The following is a 13,033-nucleotide window of genomic DNA, read 5'->3' on the forward strand; positions in this document are numbered from 1 at the left end:
GGGACTATTTGAGAATAAAGTGAACGCTTAATGAATATGCAACATCGAGACATAGATTTGCATGCCAGATGCTATATTACAAGCATGTAATATTATTCATCAGTCTAACTGTTATCAGAGGTTTCCTTAAGCAACGTGTGTATGTATGCATGTTGCTTGGACCTTGCAGCTACACAGGCATCTCTGTTCACACAATTTCTGCCTCAGTTGAACCACGGTGATCAACTCAAATGCATATGTTTCACTGTAACCTCACTGTTAGCAACAATGTATTGATTTGAAATATGTCTGCTTAGAAAAAGAGAAGCAAGGAACCTAAAGAAAAGAAAAGTAATTTCAATTCAATTCAATTTTATTGAATTGAAATTGAAATTCATGAAACATGTCATCTCAAGGCACTTTACAAAGTCAAGTTCAATCATATTATACAGATTGGGTCAGATTATACAGATTGGTCAAAAATTTCTTATATAAGGGAACCCAGTTGATTGCATCAAAGTCCTGACAAGCAGCATTCACTTTGCTCCCAGTAAATATTCACTTCACTTCAGATTAGGGTAGCCTAAATTTTGGTTTTCAATTAAACCAGAATCCTAATAACATGCCTAATTCATTCACGTCTTTTTGATAATGTCAGTTAATCCCTATAAACCCTTTCGTATTTGTTTCCTGTTTATACAAGTTACTGTCCCCACATTGAGCACAATTTCCAACAAAAATGCTAAAATTCACAATTCAATTAGGTTAAACGACATGGATACAAATCTAGATGCAAGAAGACATGGTTTGCTTCTGAAATAAACAAAAATATTACAGTTTGTATGTTTAACATAGCATAATGCTTGACAAACCATAGGTCTTCATATCAAATACTAACACAGAGTTATTGTTCCGTAAAAAAAAATGCTTTATATTAGAACATACATGTTATACTATCACATGGAAAGACAATTTCTGCAGTGCCACACGTTCTGCATCACTCTAAGAAAAAAGAGAGAGAGAGAGAACCAATGTTATTTGAAACTCTGTCCATGGTGCTGAAAATTGGCACTGACAGATCATTTATTTCTTGCACAGTTCTTGCCTTATTATCCCGCTGAGAACTTCTTAGTTCTTAACAAGATTTTCTGTGGCAATCAGTAAACAATTAGTTGAAATAGCAGAATTTAAGATGGGAATAGATTATAAACCAGTTGATGAAGAAATTATTTGTCAGATCTAAGTACAATCCTTTACAGTGGAATTATTTATTCCAGCCTCTATTTAATGAATGTTCTTGTCCCTGTATTCTATAAACTATCAGTTACACAGACGAAAATGATACTTTTCTGCCACTGTCAATTACTTAGTGGTTTCTCTGGACTAAAAGTGAAGTTGTATCGTCTGAAATCTAGAAACCCATTGAACCAAAACTTTTTCGTGACATTCAACTGAACATGTGTTTCTGTTAAAATGTTTGTCTGGACACAGTGCGGGCTTATTATGTAACATAGAGTTAGTCTATAGTGCAAAAAGTGACGATTACATCAGCCTTACTTTGGCTGCAGGAGAACGGCTCAAAGGCTGTTCCACTTCTAATTATTTCCCACAGAGCTTCTTATAGTTCAGCCAAAGGACCTTCAGGCTTCTACTTAATTTCATTGAAGCCCAATAGAAGAAGCTGAAAGCAGCTTTCTAACTGAATTTAGCTTTATAATTAAGGGAAACTTCATCCATCCATTTTTTAACACGTCTGTCCCTTGTGGGCTCGCGGGGGGCACTGGTGCCTATCTCCAACTGTCAATGGCCGGGAGGCGAGGTACAACCTGGACAGGTCACCAGTCTATCGCAGGGGATACTTTATATTTATTTTAAATAAGAGTTTTAGGGTAACACGTATACATTTTAATCTACTTTTATATTAGAAATTTCATTGAGTATAGGCCGAACTCAGAGTTGATTGTTATGTAATTTAACTTTTTCTTTATTTGATTTGAGTTTAGAAATACTAGTGTATTCCTTTATATTTGCATCTACTTGGGGTTTGTGATATGGCCCAAAAATAATATGATATCTCAGAGTATTCTGATCATAAAAATACATTTGATGCTGCAACTAAATAAAAAAAGAAAGTGTTTTTTACTAATTTGACAGAACACAGTCATAACCGGTCGCCTTGAAATTTGCTCTAAAAATAAAAAAGCTGAAAAAAACACATGTTCATTATGATTAAAAAAGTCTGCATAAGATAAGAAATACCCTTTTGTCCCACAATGCAGAAATTTGGGTATGTCAGTAGCAAAAACACATAGAGTTGCACTCAAAATCAGTAATGGTAAACAAGCTACAGTTAAGTTCTAAAGCAACAGAAAAATAAATTACCAGAAAGGCAAAAATAAAGTATTGAACAATTGACATTATGACAGTCAGATGAAATGCAATATTCATGTTAAACAGGGAAATTACAGCTACCAGTTTACACAAAGATAAAAAAAATGCAAAAAGCTTAATTATACAAGCATTTGCCAAGAGTAGCTAAAGTTTGTGGAAATGGACATTTGAGAGACAGTGGAAACGTTTCATGATCAGATCAGAACCCGTGCAACCATTAGCATTTTGTAAACAGTCATTGAGTCTGTTGTGAGAAGCAGATATTATAAAGTCTAACATGCCTGTTCAAAGTCTAACAGCAGCTGGGAGGAACAACCTGCGGAAGCTCCTTTGAGCATCCAGGATTCAACAGTCTCTCCCTGAATGAGCTGTCAAGCTCTGCAACAGCTCCATGTGTGGGGTGGGGGACATTATACATAAATTATTTTATTTTTCTTACAGTACTTCTGTCTCCCACCACCTACACTGGGTCCAGGGGGCATCCCAGGACCAATTTGGCCCTTCTAGTGTGTTTTCTAGCAGCTTCCCTTGAACTACAGATAAGCTGTTGCTCCAAATAACCACACCATGAAAGATGGCTGATGTCACCATAGAGTCAAAGTAGGTCTTCAGGATCGCCCTGTGTTCTCCAAATGATCTCAGCCTTCTCAGCAGGTCGAGTTTCCGCTGAATCGTCCTGTAAAGAGCATCAGTGTTGTGACTCCAATCCAGTTTATTGTTTAGGTGAACACCCAGGTTCTTATAAGAGTGCAGCATCGCAACATGATTTTCCTGGATGTTAACTGGTATCAATGAGGTGGATATTTTGTTTTACCTGCATTTAACCTGAGATGGTTCTTCTGGCACCAGTCTACAAAGCTCTAGATCCAATGTCTGGACTCTGACTTGTCTTTTTTTTTTGCAGATAAACTGTATCTACACAATAAATTGTAGCTCAGGCTGTAGTTTCGGGATCTGTGCCCTGACCAAAGTGGAACCTACACCACAGTCTCAAATATTCTGCAGTCGATACCAGATTTTCTAACAGCAGTGCCCTGTATTTAGCTCATACACATCCTTTTATCAACTATATCTGGGCTTGTGTCCCTGCTGAAGAAAATCATCCCCACACAATGATCTTGCCAACACCAATCCAATCCCTTTGTGGTGCTTCTTAAAGCATTTGGTAGCCCGGGTTTGTTGTAGTTTTCCAACTCACATAGCCTTTTACATGTAGAAATAAAAGTAAAAATGTTTTTCTCATGTGACCAGTGTACCATTTCTTGACATATCTGCATTGTCCCTTACAAGTCTGATAACCTTTCAAATCCCTACTGCAGTAAAGTATCCCCATAGCATGACATTGCCGTGTTTCAATTAGGTGACTTCTAAAAACAACGACTTGTATTAGATTTAATATAATAATCAAAGTAAAGTAAACTACTACCCAATAAGTGAAAAAAAATCATAAAATCCAAGGGGTATGGACATTTTTTGCAAAGTGCTGTGTGTGTTGATCTTTACTGCTGGCCAAGTTTGTTTTTCTTTTCTCCTCAGAGCTTCTGTCATGACAATCTAAAGCTAAGCAGCCAGCAGAAATAGAGTTTTTTTGTGGAGCATATTCTTGACATTTCAACAGATTTCAACACTGAGCTAAAAAAAACCTAAGCTAAGAAAACTACAAAACATTGTTCCCTTCACTACCCATCATGAATGACGATTCGCATTTATTTCCCTTCTGACTTCCAATGCTTATTAGATAAGCTGCATATTCCTGTTTGATTTTTTTCTTCTCTTTTGACAATAGCACTCACCAGACAGCACATTTTTATTTCCTAGTGTGAGTTTACTGCAGTATCCTACTGAAATTTGAGGAACGTACTTGCAGTCAGTGGACACACCCATGAATATTTTTGACTGTCTTCATCTTCAGCTCAGCCTGTGAATATTTGAAGGATTCCCCTCTTTACTGTTACATTTGATTCCCTAAAGAAAATATGTTTTTTTTTTTTCAAAGTTGAATGAATTCAAACCTGACAGCAGTAAGGCCGGTCTGTGCTGCAGCCACAGCAGGATTTCTCAGTTGGATAAGAATGTGAAAGGAGTCCTACTTTTCAGCTAATGGATAGGTTGACGATGCAGTCTTCCTGCAGAGGGACTCTAACATGTTAAAATACAAATTTGACATTTTTAGTCAACAGTGGGAATGCGTGCTCATGCAAAAATATGATTAAATATATTGGTATTTGCGATATTACGTTTTGTTTTTTTTGGCAAAGCAGATATAATTGCATGCAGGACATCTTTTATGGCAATAACTAATATCATGAAAATGAGCACTGTACAGATTTGCATCTGAAAATAGTCCTAAAATCCTTTCAATTCAACATTTTGTTGTTTATATTGGAAGCAAAGTTCAGCTGTCATAAGAGGCTTTTCACCCTCTTTAGGAAATAGGTTTCAGTAAAGGAAATGTTCTCAATATTACTGAAGTTATTTTCATCTGTTGGCCTCTTTGATTTACATTAGAAAACAGGGACCGTCAAAGACCCTGTTCTGTACCTGTCAGGGTGTCTCAAGCCCCAAGTATATCTCCACAAATACACTAGTCAGACATAGCACTATGAAACGAGACAATAGTGGTAAATAACGCTGATAGCCTCTTCTCCATGGTACCTGTTAAAGAGTTGGATTGATCAGGCAGCAAGTGAACACTGTGTCCCCAAACTTGGTGTGTTAAAAAACATGTCAAAACTTGTCAGAAAAATGCTAAAATACCCATTTCTTGCTAGTAGGTATAAATAATGTAAACATTAACAGCATACAAAATACAAGAACATTTGAATGAAAGCTGTTAATTTACTCAAAGCTAACATCAGTACATAAAATTTATTTCAAAATGTATTCTTAACGCTAAACTTTTTTTTAAAACACATTAATGTCATTTATGAAGACCAGGATTTAGAGGTGGGTAATACAGATACAGTAAGTAAAAAGCCTGTACAGAGATTAGTTCCAATCATTTGCATTTGCAGCTCCACAGGATAGTGACGATGATAAGTGGTTTCCAAATAGTGAAATCAGTATGGAAGGAGGTGGGAAAAGGAGCCTGTATGCTTCCTGTCATTGATCCTTTAGTATAGGGAGCTTGTGACGTCCCTTACTGCCACTAAGGGACCATAAGGAATCCCACAATACTTTGCATGGCGTGACGTAGAAGCAAAACCCACCTCAAAGATATTAACGGAAATGTTCTGAGAGAAGAAAGTGCACACATTGTAGTTCTTTTTCGGAAGGCTGTTGGCCCGGATTTGACTAACGTCATACATGTGTGTTTCAATCGCACAATGAAGCATTAGTTAAAGGCTGTTTGAAATTGATAAGGCAGTCTGAAACTCCTTTCCTACCTACAATAGTGTTCTTACTGTTGACCTTCTGAAAGGTAAGAAACGGGAGCTAGTAGCAGGAGTTACAGTAGAATCCATATTTATAACATTTCGGATGCATTTAGGGAGTTAAGTTTAAAATCACGTGGTTAGGTGAACAGGATGAAGGACAATTAGGAAGGGTTTTTACTTTCTGAAGCTGGATTTACCCACCTCTGCAGGATTAAAACAATTATTGCCAGACAAAGACACTAGCCCTTTGCCAAATCCTACTCTCAAGCTCATGCAAAAACGTCTGTTACTTATGTTTGTCTTTTCAATCATTTCTGTTTGTTTCACCTGGTACTATCGCTAATTATCAAATATATTCCCCTGAAAAAAAATTCTCACATATAAGGCAAAATTATTTCTGCAATATTTAAAAATTCAACCTATTTCCAATATTCAAGGCTCTAATCTCTGTTCTGTCTAGTTTAATCATAAATTGTAGGAGATCACGGATCCTAAATAAATCAGATTTATTATGTGAAACCATTGCAAGCGGATTATTCCTGTAGTCATACAGCCACACTTTCTCACAGTAAACTATTTGTACAGCAAAGAAAGAAACTTAATATCATTGGTTCTCAAAGTGAGTACAATCTGATGATAATTACAAAACATCTCATGGCAGACAGCTCCCTTTTGTATCCAAACAGGTTAGGTACAAAGTTGCTGAATAAAAGTTCCTGAAATTATAAAAATGCAAAATTACTGGCTCAACAAAAATCACAAAGAAAGAACATGTTCAGCTGTGTTTTTTTTTTGTGCATGAAGCCAAGGCTTGTGTGCACAATATAGGTAATTACTCAAATGATTCTCCATGGTACTGTGAAGAAGTATTTGTCCTCTTACAGATTCCATCAAGGTTTTTTTTATCACACTCCACACCTGGTTACAGTCATGCCACCTTATCGCAATTGGATGCAGGTCCTCTTGTGTCTTTTTTGTGGCATTCAGAGATGGATTTGCTGCTGTGTTTCAAATCGTGCTGCAGCATAACTCAAGTGCTCTTGAACTGAAAGGCACAAACTGATAACCGGACTTTCTCTCGGATTTTCTGGTCAAAAGCAGGATTCATGGTTGTATGAATTATGTCATAGTCTTTCATGTATGAAAGCGTGCGCAGCTCTCATACAAAACGTTGGCGGTAGGGAAAAATCTTGAAACTTGCGGCACACGAAAAAAAAATGTCAGCTCAACAACCGTGCGTAGACAGGTCACCGCATGCGTGGCTTTCATGAATCCCGATTTGCGTGGAATTGGACACATCTGCATGCGAACCTAGGGCTGCCCTGTCCTCGCCCCCAATTACATATGCAAACCAGTAAAAATACAAGGAAGTCACCCACCACGCATCCAAATAACCATGGTAAAGCTGCCAGATAGTCACAGAGACACATTGAGATATATATATGTTTTAATGAATAACAACCAACAGCTTCTTGAGTGACATTAGCAACTCATTAAAAAAACTGGCTGAAAATCTAACGTTTGTCTGATCGTACCTAATTTACAATGTTTATCAAATTCATACGCTGCTGTCAGGCTGCTGCATTGAGCTTGAACATAGCGTAATGCTGATCATTGTAATGATGTAAATATGCCTTCAATACTTTGATGAGGAGGTCTGTCCCCACACACACCTTGTAGAGTACTTTAAATCTTTGAGATGAGTCAAGATGTTACATAAAACAACACAAATCAGCAGTCACGCACGGAGCCTGCTCTTATTTTTGTTCCAGACACAATTATTATAAAGAGGATTACCATTATTATCATAATATGGTGGAATCTGAGTTCAGCAGGATTTTAGCAATATGAGTGCAGTCGTAGCTCTGATTGCATTTGGGAAATTGGCTCCTTGCTGTAAATGAGAGCCACAGTTTAGGGGACTTTTATGTATCTGAACGACATGGAGGAGATCCCCCCAGGGGGCCAGATGGGACAGCTCGGGGATGTTAAGTACCCAACCTGTCAGTCAGCTCCGGCTGAAGAGACCGCAGCTGAGTTCGTACTGGAAAAGGCACCGGGGACGCATGGTTCTTCCTAGATTTCCACTTCCCCTTTTGCCAGTAACGCTTGGGACCAGTTCAAAAATATTTCCCTGGGCAATCTGAACCGGCCTATAAGCCACTCATCATCATGTGCCAACAGGTCAGTAGGCTCTGTCAACACAAGCATTCCTCCGTCGGCGATGTCCTTCAGCAGTATCTACGCTGCCACCGTCCCATGCATGTGCATGTGCACCAATCACATGCATTTCATGCGCCTCATCGCACAGACCGATGCGCATTTACATCTACCGGTAAATATGACAAAAACAAAGAATATTCACCGTTTGCATCTGATTGAGATTGCTTCCATCATTTAGAGGTGTGCAATGTAAGTATCAGGCTAAATGTGATTCTATTTCTTTGTACGGATTTGGACCATAAAAGCTAAAACTCATGAAAAAAGAATTGTCCGATAGATGCTCCTTGGGTGAAATTAAGCTGAACTGAGTTATATTTCAGTGGATTTGGGTGAGTTTTAGTACTATGTGGTTTTTACCCGTCGATTAGAGAAGTTTACGTTGCTGCTGCACATTTTCACGACAGCTCAAAACTAAAGTGGATTACCGCACTCTTTCACGCAAGGTTGATTTTTTTGTACATGCTAAACTGTGCGTTAAATATTGCACCGAAAGTTTTTTGTGCGTACATGAGCCCCCTTGTCCAGAAGCAGGGTAGCCGCTCCATTACACCACCGTGTTTGACTGAAGGTATGATGTTCTTTTTTCTGAAATGCTTTATTAGTTTAATGTAACGGAACACACGCCTTAACGAATTTTCCACTTTTGTCTCGTGAATCCACATAATCTTTTCCCAAACATCTCGAATCATCAAGATGTTTTCTGGCAGCTGTTAGATGGGCCTTTGTGTTGTTTCTAATAAGCATGGGTCATACCTTGAAACTCTCTCATGGATGCCATTTTTGCCCAGTCTCTTTTTTTTTATTGTTGAAACATGTGTTGTCTCGGTTCTTTTATTAGGTCCTGGAAGAGTTGCTCTCGTTTCTCTATGTGTGGATAAAAGCTCTATTTGTGGTACGGTGGAGTCACAATCCTTATAGAGGGCTTGTACCTCATAAATGTCACTCTCTTTTCTTTACATTCTTTCTTGAATTCCTTTAAGTCGGGACAGGATGTGGTGATTTCTTAGTTGTTTTAGTTTACTTCATGTCTTCACATGTTACAGTTAGGTGGTCTCTTAACTCCACAGGTCTGACAGTAATCAGGCATAGTTGTGGCTCGAGAAACTGAACAGAAAAAATTTTGGTTAATGAAGCATTTAAGTGTGATTAAAAGAACCAAGAAAAGAATAAATCTGTCAGGGGGAAAATGCGTTTCCACAGCACTGCAAGACTGTCTATGCAGATAAACCAGACGCAAGTTTTAGAAAATGTTCAGGATTAAACCAGAGCAACCAAGCGAGGTTGTGTGCTAAATCCAGACAGCAGTGGGAGAAACGTTGTTTGGTTATAATTAATAACAAAAAAGAAGTACATGAAACCAGACACAGCAATTAAAGTTCATTCAAGTATTAATACTGTAGTAGTAGTGTCGTTTTTTCCAGTTGTCAAAGTTTAAAGGTAATAAAAAAGTGGTGTGCCGTCTTTCTTCCTGCTGATTGTGCCGCAGATTCTGAGATGTGAGGGTGGTGGTGTGTTAATTATCTTAATTGGCTACATCTGTGAAGGAGTGCTGAACCCCTACATTACATTTCCTCATGTTAATTCAGTTCATTAGAAACTCTGTGGACAAGTCTGTGCATGTTTTGCATGCAGATTCCAATCCCTTTGGTTCCAACTATCTTCCTTTTAATAAACGTGCTTCTTCATCATGGTGAATTTTTCCAAGCCAAAATCAACCTGTCGCATTAATCTGATCATAGAGGTGGTCCAGTGAAAAGTCCTTGTTAGGATTTCACACTCTAAAATAAGGAGGTTCGATGCCCTGTGGAATGTGGTTTCAGCTTCCTGGGTTTGAAAAAAAAGAAAAAAAAAAGAGGAAAGGCAGATTTTTTCCACTTATGTGTGACGAAGATGAAAGTTGGAACTTATTAGCAGAGGCTAACACTGAGAGGCAGAAAAGCTTCATGGGAACAAACATTTTACACTGTGTAAAAGAAAACTCGTATGGCCTTTTTAAGAACTCTCCTAGCTGTTTTAAATTCAAGATTTTGACCCTGTGAAGTCTGCATGCATAATCTGTACCACTGCTCCCATCACAGAGTTCCTTTTTTTGCTTCCTTGGGAATAGATTCAGTATTCCCCGGGGTACAGGGTTTTCTTAGCCACAAACAAGGATGCCTCTGTTGCTGCCATCTCCGGCGTAGAAGCTCTGTCTGTCTCTGTCACGTCTTCTCTCCAGGATCTTAAATTCTGCAGCTTATATAGTGTCTTCAAACCTTCAGACGCTGTTCTGTCACCAAAATGTTTGGATCTTCCTTTTTCCTTTTCGCCAGTCTGGATTTTTCCCTCCCTGTTTCTAACAGCTTGATCACCTCAAGTTTCACCTATTCTGCTGCTTATTCACCGGGGTTCTGCAGCTCTGCTAAACTTATGTGGATTTTCACCCACACGTTCATGTAGTTCTTGAGATTTGTGTGCTAGCTGCTTGTTATGTTACTGGTATTTATCATGTAGCTTTTCAGATAGATGGTGTTGAGGCACATGCGGGTTCTGTTTGATTAATCCCTTTATTTATTTATTCTGTGTATGCGTATGAGTGCAATGTGGGCTGCACAGCGGTGCAGCTGGTAGCACTCTTTCTGCATGGAGTTAGCAAGTTTTCCCTGTGCATGTGTGGGTTCTCTCCAGGCATTCTGGCTTCCTCCCAAGGTGCAAAAACATAATTGTAGGAGATGAATTGGTCTCTCTAAATTTCTGTTTATAGAGTGTGTGCATGGTTGTTTGTCCTGTGTTTCTCTGTGTTTTCCTGTGATGGTCTGCAAACCTGTCAGTGGTGTACCCCATCTCATGATCAATTACCGCTGGACATGACCGCACCCCTGCGCAGATAGGCGGGTATCGATAATGGGTGGATGAGTGCATGCGCATGTGCAAATTACTGTATGCGTTGATGTGTGTATGCCTGTAAAGTATCTCCTGTATGCCTCATAAATTATTCCATCTTTTCATGGGACAACACTGATGTAAAACAATCAGTTTGCTGCTTGTATAATGGTGTAAATGGGCTGTCCCCTCAAAATAAATTAACAGAGTCATGAATGTCTGCGTTGCAAACAACAAAAGGGAGTGCACCCCAAAGTGAAGATGCCCATATTGTTCCCTAAATGTCAATATATTGTGTGGCCACCGTTATTTTCCAGCACTGCCTTAACTCCCTTTGATATGGATGTCACTAGAGCTTCACAGGTTGCTACTGGAATCCTCTTCCACTCCTCCATGACGACATCAGGGAGCTTGTGGATGTTAGAGACCTTCTGTTTGAGGATACCCTGCAGATATTGAATTGGGTTTAGGTCCAGAGACATGCTTGGCCATTCCAGCTCTGTTACCCTCAGTCTCCTTTACAAGGCAGTGGTGGTGTTGTTTGAATCAGAATCAGTATGTCACTGTGCATGTTGGGATTCATGGTTCCCTCAATGCCGCCAGCACTCATGCAGCCCCAGACCATGACACCCACCACCAGGCTTGATTGTACGAAAGACACACTTGTCTTTGTACTTCTCATCTGGCTCCCACCACACATGGCTGAAGACATCTGAACCAAATATGTATGTGTCTTGGTCTCATTAGACCCCAGGACCTAGTCTCATTTATATATATATATATATATATATATATATATATATATATATATATATATATATATATATATAGAGAGAGAGAGAGAGAGAGAGAGAGAGAGAGAGAGAGAGAGAGAGAGAGAGAGAGAGAGAGAGAGAGAGAGAGAGAGAGAGATATTTAGATGCAAAAAGTCTAAATGATGGCTGATGGGCTAGACATTATTTTTTTAAATGATCTTTTAGAGTGCTTGACAACAACGCATTGTGGCATCGCAATGTCAAATGTTAATGCAGTTTTCTAGGATTTTATTTGACAGACCAAGACAAAGTAGAACAATAATATGAAGGGCAGAAGGAATTAAGGTTTTAAATGCTTTTTACAATAAAAAATCTGAAATATGTTGTGTGCATTTTCTATTTAGCCCCTTTCAAACTGATATCCCCCAATAAAATCCAGCACAACCAGCTGACTTCTCAAATGTCCTTATAAGTATGCCCAACTGTGCGTAACATATCAGTATAAATACATTTTGTGAACTCCTCACAGATGCTAGAAAACATTATTGGGAAAAAAAATGCATCAGGACAACGCAGGACCAAAAAAAACAGACATGTCAGAGATAAAAAATAAAAATGAGAATTGAAGTGGTGTTATATAAAATATCTCAAAGTTTTGAATATGTAACAGAGCACCATTCAGTCTACCAAGTAAAAAAGGAATCTCAATAGTGTAACTACAAACCTACCAAGACATGGTTCTTTACCTAAACTGACAGACCAGGCAAGCAGAGGTTTTCCACATGACAATGTAGGGGATGCAGCAAACATGTAGAACAAGGTGTGCTAGTCAGATGAGACCAAAACTGAACTTAAAAAATGATTATTTTAGAAGGGAAATTAACACTGCATATCACCCTGAATGCACCTTCCCAACCCATGGTGGTTGCAGCATCTCACTGTGGGCTTATTCTTTATTCAGTAGGGAAACAGATGCATTTCAGAGTTGATTGTAACTATACTGGACTTAAACTAGTTGGGGAAAAAACTATTAGAACAGACTAAATAATTGTGTCATGATCTGTGCCTGTCTGCTTTCTGCACCCTGCCATGTACCCCCGCTCAGCTATACCCTCCTGCAGAGGTCTCCTGCCGACATCTAGGTTCATTATTTTTGTTCATCAAATTTTGAACACAACTCAGTATCTGGCTAAATTTTTGGGTCTTCTGTTAGGCTCCCTGACAACTTGACACTTGGCCAGAGGTTCACCTTCCATCAGCATATAACACCCTAAGCATACAGCCAGAACTACAATGGGATGGTTTAAATCAAAACACGATCACATGTTAAAAGGACCCAGTCAAAGCCTAAAGAAATCTGTGCCAAGGCTTCATAATTGGCTTTTCACAGGCTCTCTCCCTCAAACCTGACAGGGATTAAACTATTTGTCAAGGAAGAATAGGCAA

At 38.8% G+C, this 13,033-nt stretch overlaps 1 protein-coding gene across 2 annotated transcripts in view; it reads left to right on the forward strand.

Annotated features, from left to right (window-relative positions):
* The window catches only part of fibcd1 (fibrinogen C domain containing 1), a 200,350-nt gene that overhangs the window by 94,280 nt on the left and 93,037 nt on the right, over positions 1-13,033 (forward strand). The gene's annotated exons all lie outside the window — the stretch shown is intronic.

The sequence above is a fragment of the Fundulus heteroclitus genome, chromosome 8 (assembly GCF_011125445.2).
Source record: "Fundulus heteroclitus isolate FHET01 chromosome 8, MU-UCD_Fhet_4.1, whole genome shotgun sequence".
Taxonomy (NCBI): Eukaryota; Metazoa; Chordata; class Actinopteri; order Cyprinodontiformes; family Fundulidae; genus Fundulus; species Fundulus heteroclitus.